Genomic DNA, 9,697 nt, shown 5'->3' with positions numbered 1-9,697 from the left:
ACATGAATTGTTACTAGTTACTAAAATATCTAAGGCAATCATAGTAAAATGGAAAAAAAGGGACAAACTTGAGCAGTTTTCAAGATAGTCACTCTGGAAAATTTGGCAGTTATTTTTATGTTTGGGAGCTTTAATTTGGGGAGATTTGGATTGCAGTGTCATTCACCCAAATGGGGAACATAAGAGAAGAAGCAGAGAGGGGAAGAGAATAAATTTAATTGGGGGATATACTGAGTCGGAGGAATCCCTGGTATATTTAAGAAGAGTTGTGGATAGCGGAACATAGGGACTTCGGATCAGGAAAGAGCCTTCAGCTAAAGATGTAGATTAGATTGACAAGACTATCCAGAGAAAGAACGCAGAACGAGAGCAGATATATAGGGTAGTTAGTCCAGGGACCCATCCAGAGACATGAGATGAAGTAGGATAGAAGGCTGAAAAGGAACCAGAAAGACATGAGAAAAAGAAAGAGGCCAAAGGGGAAAAGAAGCTTTAAAAAGAGAGCAGTCAACAGTACAAAAGCCAAAGAGAAATCAAATGAAGTAAGGACCGAGATACACTCTCGTCAGCATCCTGCCGGGACACCAGACATGACTTGGGAAAGGATGGTTTTGTGGAAGGACGGGACACAAACCTCACTGTAATGGAGCGGAGAACAAATGAGAGGCTAGGAAGTGAATACTGTGAGCTTTCTGAAGGAAAATAGAGAGGACTACTTGCAGAAGGAAACTCCTTTTGCTTCCTCTTCCCTCATAATTCCCTATTTTCCATCACCCTAACTTTCCTTTCATCCAGAGATTCTTATTTAATATAATTTTATTTATTTATTTTATTTTGTCTATGCTGGGAAGGGCATAGGCTCAATAGTTGTGGTGCACAGGCTTCATTTCTCTGCAGCATGTGGGATCTTCCCAGATCAAGGATTGAACCCATGTCTCCTGCATTGGCAGGTGGGTTCTTTATCACTGAGCCACCAGGGAAGCCCTATCCAGAGGTTCTTAACCTTGGGTCCATAGACCCCTTCAGGTGGTTTATGAATAGAATTTAAGGGGCCTATATATTTAAAAAGGAAAAAAAATTATGACTTTAATTTTACTAGCCTGAAATTTAGCATTTTCATCAACTATGAATGTAGGCAAAAACCATAAAAGATTAGCGGTGCCTGTGACTGTCAAAAATATATTTTCCTATCATATTACAGTTGTCACAAATTTCTTAAAATATCATTTATACTCACTACTTTTAAGAAATTATGGTAGTCATCAAACCTACTGCTAAATCTTATTAATAAATTGTCTAAGCCTATTTTGAAAACTGTACTTATATGTAATTAGCTTCCTTTGTAATCTTACGTGTTTTATGTTCTTTAAAAACATTTTTCCAAGAAGGGATCTGTAGTCTTCCCCAGGTGTCAAAGAATTTTTGGTACTAAAAAGACTGCTCTTTGCCACATCTACTGTGAGAATGAAGACTTTTCTCAGCAATCAGACTGTCGACGTTCCAGAAAAATGTCAATGTTACTCTGAAGGGACGGACAGTTATTGTGAAGGACCCCAGAGGCACCCTGTAGAGGGACTTCAATCACATCAATGTAGAGCTGAGTCTCTTTGGAAAGAAAAAAAAGAGGCTCCGGGTTGACAAATGGTGGGGAAACAGAAAGGAACTGGCAACTGTTCACACGATCTGTAGTCATGTACAGAGCATGATCAAGGGTGTTACATTTGGTTTCCATTACAAGATGAGGTCTGTATATGCCCACTTCCCCATCAACTTTGTTATTCAGGAGAATGGTTCTCTTGTTGAGATGCTATTTTGGGGATGAAAAATACATCCGTAGGATTCGGATGAGGCCAGGGGTTGCTTGTTCAGTATCTCAAGTCCAGGAAGATGAGTTGATTCTTGGAAGAAATGTCATTGAACTTGTGTCAAATTCAGGTGCTTTGATTCAGCAAGACACCACAGTTAAAAACAACGATTTCAGAAAATTTTTGGATGGCATCTATGTTTCTTAAAAAGGAACAATTCAGCAGGCTGACTAATAAGATCTGAGTGGTCCGGCTGCAGAAACAGCAAGATGCCAGATGGTTCTATGGACTCCACTGTGGTATTTTAAAGAGGCAATAAAACATCTTCGATTTTTTTAAAAAAGTTAAGCCTTCCTGCTAGTCCATCACAGAAGCCATCTACTGCTCCATTAACCTGTTTTTGGATTCTATATGCTGCTGCCCTTTTTTCAGCAAGCCACAATTGTCCTAAATGTTCCTCCAGGGAAAATAGCCATTTGCCTCTATGCACTTTCCTATTGATTCAACTAATTATTGGTCCTTTAACTTTTCACCTGGTTATTGAAAAACCACTGTGTTGGAATGGCAAAATTGATTCAAGGGTTTAATCACTTACTTGCTTACCACCAACAAACATTCTTGAGTACAAGGTACTATGTTACATAGTTGGAGATGCAGCGCTCCTACACTCCTAGTTTGGGGAGTGGTCAAAAGAGAAGAAAGATAGATCTTTTACATAAACAGTTACAAGACATCATGGCCATTGCTTTATATAGATCATGGAACATTTTATGGTATATGAGATCCCAGAGGAAGGCTTCATGCAATAAATGACATTGACAATAAAGAGAATGCCGTTAAAAGACTGAGTTTGCCAAAACTATGCAAATAATGTTTGTGAAGCTGTTGCTCCATTTTCCAAAAATCTTTGAAACATTAAACATAATGAAATAAGAGTGATTTCTTTTCTATTTTAATATGTAGATTTAATTATCATACTTGATTAGAGCTGATAAAAAAAGGAAGAAAAGATTGAATATTTCAAACATCCTCCTCCTTTTAAGGATATGTGTATATATATATATAGAGAGAGAGGAAAAAATGTTCATAACCATTACAAATGAAAGCAGCAGGAAAATATTAAGAAAGCATTTTGATATGAAGAGTTGTCAGTTTTTCATAGATGAGTGCATGACACCTGCTGGCCAAATTATATAATTTCCCTCTCCAAAGGAATGGAGAGTAATAAAGTTGATTAACACTGCTTCCCTGCTTAGGGTTCATATATTAGATTTCCTCTAATCATCCTTAATCAGCAAGAGAAAGATTTTTATGGAATGGTGAATCTAGTCCTTTTTTTGTTTTGTTTTGTTTTTGTCTTGAGCTCAAGAAGGTTTAAAATTTTCATTTAATTCAGTGTCTTTCACTGTAAGTTAAATGAAATTTGGAGAAAAGTAATCCTACTCAGGGCTTTCCAGGTGGCTCAGAGGTAAAGAATCCTCCTTCCAAGCAGGAGATATAAGTTTGATCCCAGGGTCAGGAAGATCCCCTGGAGGAGCAAACGGCAAACCCACTCCAGTATTCTTGCCTCGGAAATCTCATGGACAGAGGAGCCTGGCAGACTACAGTCCATGGGGTCATAAAGAGTCAGACACGACTTAGCGACTAAGCAGCAGCGGTCCGCACTTGAGATCACAGACAGGTGGCTTGGCCAGCTAACACTAGCACTGGGTTTCTGTTCTACATTCCCAGACTAGGCAAACTATTCCAAGGCGAGGTTCAGGTTGTTAACTTCTCTGTCTCTTGTTATTTGACTCAACTCTTCATAAAGTTTACTATTTATGAAATTATTAAGACATTGTATGTGCCCAATGATGTCTTTTAATTTTTTAAAAAGCCTGGTTTATTGAGGTAAAATTTACATAAAATTCACCAATTTTAAGTTTGTAGTTTTGTGAGTTTTGATAAGTGTGCATAGTACCATTAACACCATCACTATCAAGATCTAGAATATTTTTAATCATCCCCCAAATTGTCCTTATGCTCTTTTATAGTCAACCTCTTCGCTACTCCCAGGCTCTGGCACCCAGTGATCTGTTTTGTATCTCTACAGTTTTGCCTCTTCCAGAAGGTCTTTGCGTTTTCGTATACACGAAATCATATGGTACGTAGCTTTGTGTCGGTCTTCCTTAACTTGGCTTAGTGATTTGATATTATAACATGTTTTTGCATGTATCAGTCTTTGGTTCCTATTTATTGCTAAGTAGCATTCTGTCTTTGGAGAAGGCAATGGGGCAATGGCAACCCACTCCAGCACTCTGGCCTGGAGAATCCCATGGACGGAGGAGCCTGGTAGGCTACAGCCCCTGGGGTTGCTAAGAGTCGGATACCACTGACGCGACTTAGCAGCAGCAGCAGCATTCTGTCTCATGGGTAAACCACAGTATATTTATCCTTTAACTACCTGATGGAAATGAGTTGTTTCCTGCTTTTAATGATTATGATTAAATTGTGATAAGCAGTTTTATGCATGTCTTTGTGTAAATACATATTTTCATATTTATTGGGTAAATACTCAGGCATGGAATTGCTAGGTTACATGGTAACTGCACATTTATTTTATTAAAAAAAAAAACCCTGACTTTTGCTTTATAAAAGTGGTTTTACATGTATTTCTTTGCTTTATCCTTATTTTAGCTTTATTCTAGTCGTGTCCCAAACGGCACAACTTTGTTGTAGAAATCTTTTGTACAAAATATAGCTTGAGTTCCATGTGTGACAAAAATGCAACAAGAAGCCTCTTTTTACACAGTGTCACGAAATAACATTTTTAGAAGAGTGGAGAATTACATAAAGGAAAGAATATAGACTTTGAATCATCTGAGGTCTGTCACCTTGACTTTCTGCATAACTTCTTTATTAGGCAAATTAACTAACCTCCCGGAACATCCTGAAAGGTGAGTGATACAGGTATATAGTTGCAGGCTGTCACAAAGATGCATACATGCATCGTAGCCATTGCTGTTACTGCCATTAGATTAACAACTTTTGCTACAAGCTACATTCTAGAAAACAGATGGTATCACACAATATATATTTTAGGTTTCATTAGGAATTAATGTGTTTCTTCCGGAGCTATAAAAATGTCACCCAGAGACAAATGAGTTTCCTTCGGCTCTAGCGTCTGTGGCATGTGAGTTTTAAAATACTGTTATTCTTATGTTTTGGAGCTTCCCTGGTGGCTCAGATGGTAAAGAGTTTGCCTGCACTGTGGGAGGCCTGGGGTTTGACCCCTGAGTTGGGAAAATCCCTGGAGAAAGGAATGGCTACTCACTCTAGTATTCTTGCTTGGAGAATCCATGAACAGAGGAACCTGGCAAGCTACAGTCCACAGGGTCACTAAGAGTTGAACATGACTGAGAGACTAACACATACACATTCTTATGCTTTACAGATTAGCCTTTTGTACTTAATTAAGATCATGTCTTTTGTATGTCACTGAGAAATGTTAATGTCACATAAATTATGATGATAATTACAATGTGTTATAACTTACGTAATACGATTTACCTAGGCAAGGGCCCATTTTAACTTCATATCTTTTTAAGGATTGGTTTTTTCTCTACAGCTCCACCTAGAAAGATATTCTTAATCAAACACATTGACAGTAGGTTTTTTTAACTGCTATTTTAAGACTGTTTTCACTGGCAGGTATTTAATCTGCTAAAAAAAAAAAAAAAAAAAAAGTTACTCAGTTAATTAGGTTGCACTGACATCTGCTGGTAAAACAGAAAATTTCATTAAAATCATGTTTCATTAATTTCAAAGGAATCAGATAGTTTACTTTAGTCTTTAAAACTTGTATTTGCATTCTGGATTTAACAGGTTAACGGCTGTATATCTCATTCATACTTCAATTTGATTCAAGTGATTTGTCAACCTGTTGTAAATTTTGAGGGAATCTTCCTAAAGGACGTAGCAACAGATGCTTAGTTATGAAGTAAAATATCTTTTAAGTCATAAATTCTTCCAGTCAGTGTTTACCACTGAACAATTACATCATCAACTTCTTTTTCATCATGATGATTTCTTTTGATCTGAAATCAGTACAACAGTAGTGATGTTTATTAAGTTAGTTTTCTCTTTGAGAAAGAATTCCTAGGAAAATAGGCTTATGGTGTAGGGAAGGTTGTAAGCTACAGCAGAGCTAAACTTTAGGGGATTTGTTTTCTTGTCAGGAAGTATAACATAATTCCTTTAAAACATACCAATTCAACAATGATTCAGGGTCACAGAATTTTATAAATGGAAAGAAATTTCCTAATCACTTAATTCACCCATATCTTTTGTAGATGTGGAAACTGAGCCCCAGATAAATTTACGTAATTCATTATCTAGCTATATGAGAAAAATGTTTCTTAATTCTCTCATTCCAGGATTCTTTCCTATATAAATTGTCTTGACTAGTTGTTTATTGTTTGTTGAAACCAAAAATGCTTGAACATACACAAATATAATGATTTGAAAATTTGTACTTATTTTTTCTAACTAGACATGTATTTTGAAAATACATACTGTATTATGTAATATTGTTTTGTAGTTCTTCACAAATGTATATGTATTCATAACTTTAGAAACTGAAACTCCACTGTCTATTTCTTCAGATGTGAAAAAACAAAAAGGCAAGTGGATCAAAAAAAAAAAAAAGAATCAAAAATAAACCTTAATCATGGAAACTTCTGGCTCTTTGATCAGATTTGGGGTCACACAACTATGCAGCAGATGTCTTCAATTCTGTTCAGTTCAGGTGCTCAGTCGTGTCCAACTTTTTGCACCCCATGGACTGCAGCACGCCAGGTCTCCCTGTCCATCACCAACTCCCAGAGCTTACTAAAACTCATGTCCTTTGAAGCAGTGATGCCATCAACCATCTCATCCTCTCTCATCCCCTTCTCCTCCCACCTTCAATCTTTCCCAGCCTCAGGGTCTTTTCCAATGAGTCAGTTCTTCCCATCAGGTGGCCAAAGTATTGGAGTTTCAGCTTCAGCATCAGTCCTTCCAATGAATATTCAGGACTGATTTCCTTTAGGATGGACTGGTTGGATCTCCTTGCAGTCCAAGGGACTCTCAAGAGTCTTCTCCAACACCACAATTCAAAAGCATCAATTCTTTGGCACTCAGCTTTCTTTATAGTCCAACCCTCACATCCATACTTGATCACTGGAAAAACCATAGCTTTGACTATGTGGACCTTTGCTGTCAAAGTAATGTCTCTGCTTTTTAATATGCTGTCTAGGTTGGTCATAACTTTTCTTCTAAGAAGCAAGCGTCTTTTAGTTTCATGGCTGCAGTCACCATATGTAGTGATTTTGGAGCTCCAAAAAATAAAGTCTGTCACTGTTTCCATTGCTTTCCCATCTATTTTCCATGAAGTGATGCCATGATCATAGTTTTCTGAATGTTGAGTTTTAAGCCAACTTTTTTACTTTCCTCTTTCAATTTCAAGATGCTCTTTAGTTCTTCTTCAGTTTCTGCCATAAGGGTGGTGTAATCTGCATATCTGAGGTTATTGATATTTCTCCCAGCAATCCTGATTCCAGCCTGTGCTTCATCCAGCCCAGCATTTCTCATGATGTACTCTGCATATAAGTTAAATAAGCAAGTGACAATATACAGCCTTAACGTACTCCTTTCTCTATTTCGAACCAGTCTGTTGTTCCATGTCCAGTTCTAACTGTTGCTTCCTGACCTGCATACAGATTTCTCAGGAGGCAGGTCAGGTGGTTTGGTATTCCCATCTCTTTAAGAATTTTCCACAGTTTGTTGTGACCCACACAGTCAAAGGCTTTGGCATAGTCAATAAAGCAGAAGTAGATGTTTTTCTGGAACTCTCTAATATAAACATGTTTCCCCCCTTAATTTTGTTCTCATAGGCACTGTTATATAAAATTTTAGCAATGCAACTTCCATTGTCATAAAAGTGTCATATACAAAAATCACCAATCAAATATTCTATAATATGAGGCCATGTACATTTTTCCCTCAACTTCAACACTACTGACATTTGGGGATGGCCAATTCTTGTGGAGGGAGGGCTGCATCATCCTTCTTACATCCCAGTAGGCTGCTCCCATTTGTAACAACCAAATGTGTCTTCAGATATTGCTAATGACCCCTAGGGGGGAAATGAGCCAAAGTGAAGAACCACTGCTGTAAATTAAAGCTGTTTCCTTCAGATTTATTTTTTTAAACTACTTAAAAGCATTCCAGTCAAAAATATGATCCTTTTTATTTCCAAATAAAAGAAATGTTGACATGTGAAATACGAAAGAGCCTCATGTCATCTCTAGTTTAAATACTTCATTTAAATACTTTATTCTGAACCAGAGCTAATAAAAAGGGTTCCTTAAATTGTTTTTGATGCTTGCATATTTATTTTGCTTTTTTATGCTCTAAGGTATAATTTTGACACGGCTAGTAATTCCCAAACAAGTTTCTTTCATTCTCCGTTGAGCTGCTCTTTATCTGTAATGATTTTTAAAAAATTCTTTCATTTTCTTGATACTTTAAAGTTCTTCCTACACACTGTGCTCTTTGAAACCAAAAGCCATTGGTGAGATTTTAGGGCAGGTATTTTCAGCCTCATTCAGCAGATGAGGAAATTTAGTGGGTCCAGGACTCAGTGCATGTTTCCAATGAATCAAATGTTCTTTGTGTTTCATCCACAATAGGTATATTTTTTAAATATTGCAGAGTGAAGTCAGAAAGAGAAAAACACATATATTATATAAATGCATATATGTGGAATCTATAAAAATGGTAGAATGAACCTATTTGCAAAGCAGAAACAGAGACATGGGCAAAGAGAACTAATGTGTGGCCACCAAGAGGAAAGAAGGTGGGTGGGATGAATAGGGAGATTGGGATTGACGTATATACACTACTGTGTATAAAGTGGATGGCTAATGAGAACCTAGTGAAAAGCACAGGGAACTCTATTTGATACTCTGGAGACCTAAATGGAAAGGAAACCCCTCAAAAGAGGGGTATATGTATATGTATAGCTGATTGACTTTGTTGTACAATAGAAATTAATACAACACTGTTACGCAACTATACTCCAATAAAAAATTAAAAAAAAAGAAGGTACAGGCTTGAAATGTGCAGAGGTGGAGGCTTATTATTTTTACTCCCAGAGAGAAAGCACGAAAGAATAATAAAAGTAAGAAACAAAACAAAAATTGGGTTTTATATTAACAGAACCTTCATGAAAGGAGAAGAGGTGGAAGGGGAGAAAGTTGGGGGAACCCTAGCAGAAAAACAAAAACTGGCTTAAGAAACAGCATGGGAAAGAGGATGATCAGATCTCACCATCATGTCCTCCTGGGGACCAATGGGATTTGGCACCTCTCTCTTCCTCGTTCATGACAGCATTGTCCTCTACTCCATCCCCACTCCTTGCCACTCCTGCCTCCTACCCTGCCCTCTGCCACCACACATGTGCATGCAGGTGTGTGTGTGTAGGCCTGTGTGCATGTGAACGTGTACACACACACACAAACACACACACACACACATGCATACACATACTCACTTATCCACCCCTGACTTTGTGGTCAAAGCCCTAGGTCTTTTTAAGAGGAACCAGTGTATTTTTTTTATTGTTGCTGCTTCCAAGTTTTTGATTCCTGGGACCAGCAAAGAGCCAACAATTCATTGCCTATACTCTATCCTGGGAGCAAAGAATTTTTGGAAGCACTTCAGAAGATTCCCAAAGTTTATACTGTCCTGGAATATTTCATCTGACAGTTGATTGCCTGTTTTTCAGCCTTCTCAACATTGAGTTCTTAACATAGCCTAAGTCTTTCCAAATTCTGCAACATTTGAGTATTCTGTGGATGGAAAATGAAATA

General features: G+C 37.5%; 1 pseudogene; it reads left to right on the top strand.

The window, feature by feature from the left end:
• The first annotated feature begins 1,464 nt into the window (after positions 1–1,464).
• Positions 1,465–2,039, top strand: LOC129656124 (60S ribosomal protein L9-like; annotated as a pseudogene).
• The last annotated feature ends 7,658 nt before the right edge of the window (positions 2,040–9,697 follow it).

The sequence above is a fragment of the Bubalus kerabau genome, chromosome 6 (genome assembly GCF_029407905.1).
Source record: "Bubalus kerabau isolate K-KA32 ecotype Philippines breed swamp buffalo chromosome 6, PCC_UOA_SB_1v2, whole genome shotgun sequence".
Taxonomy (NCBI): domain Eukaryota; kingdom Metazoa; phylum Chordata; class Mammalia; order Artiodactyla; family Bovidae; genus Bubalus; species Bubalus kerabau.
Note: the sequence above shows the minus strand (reverse complement) of the source record. Positions and strands in the feature narration are given on the sequence as shown.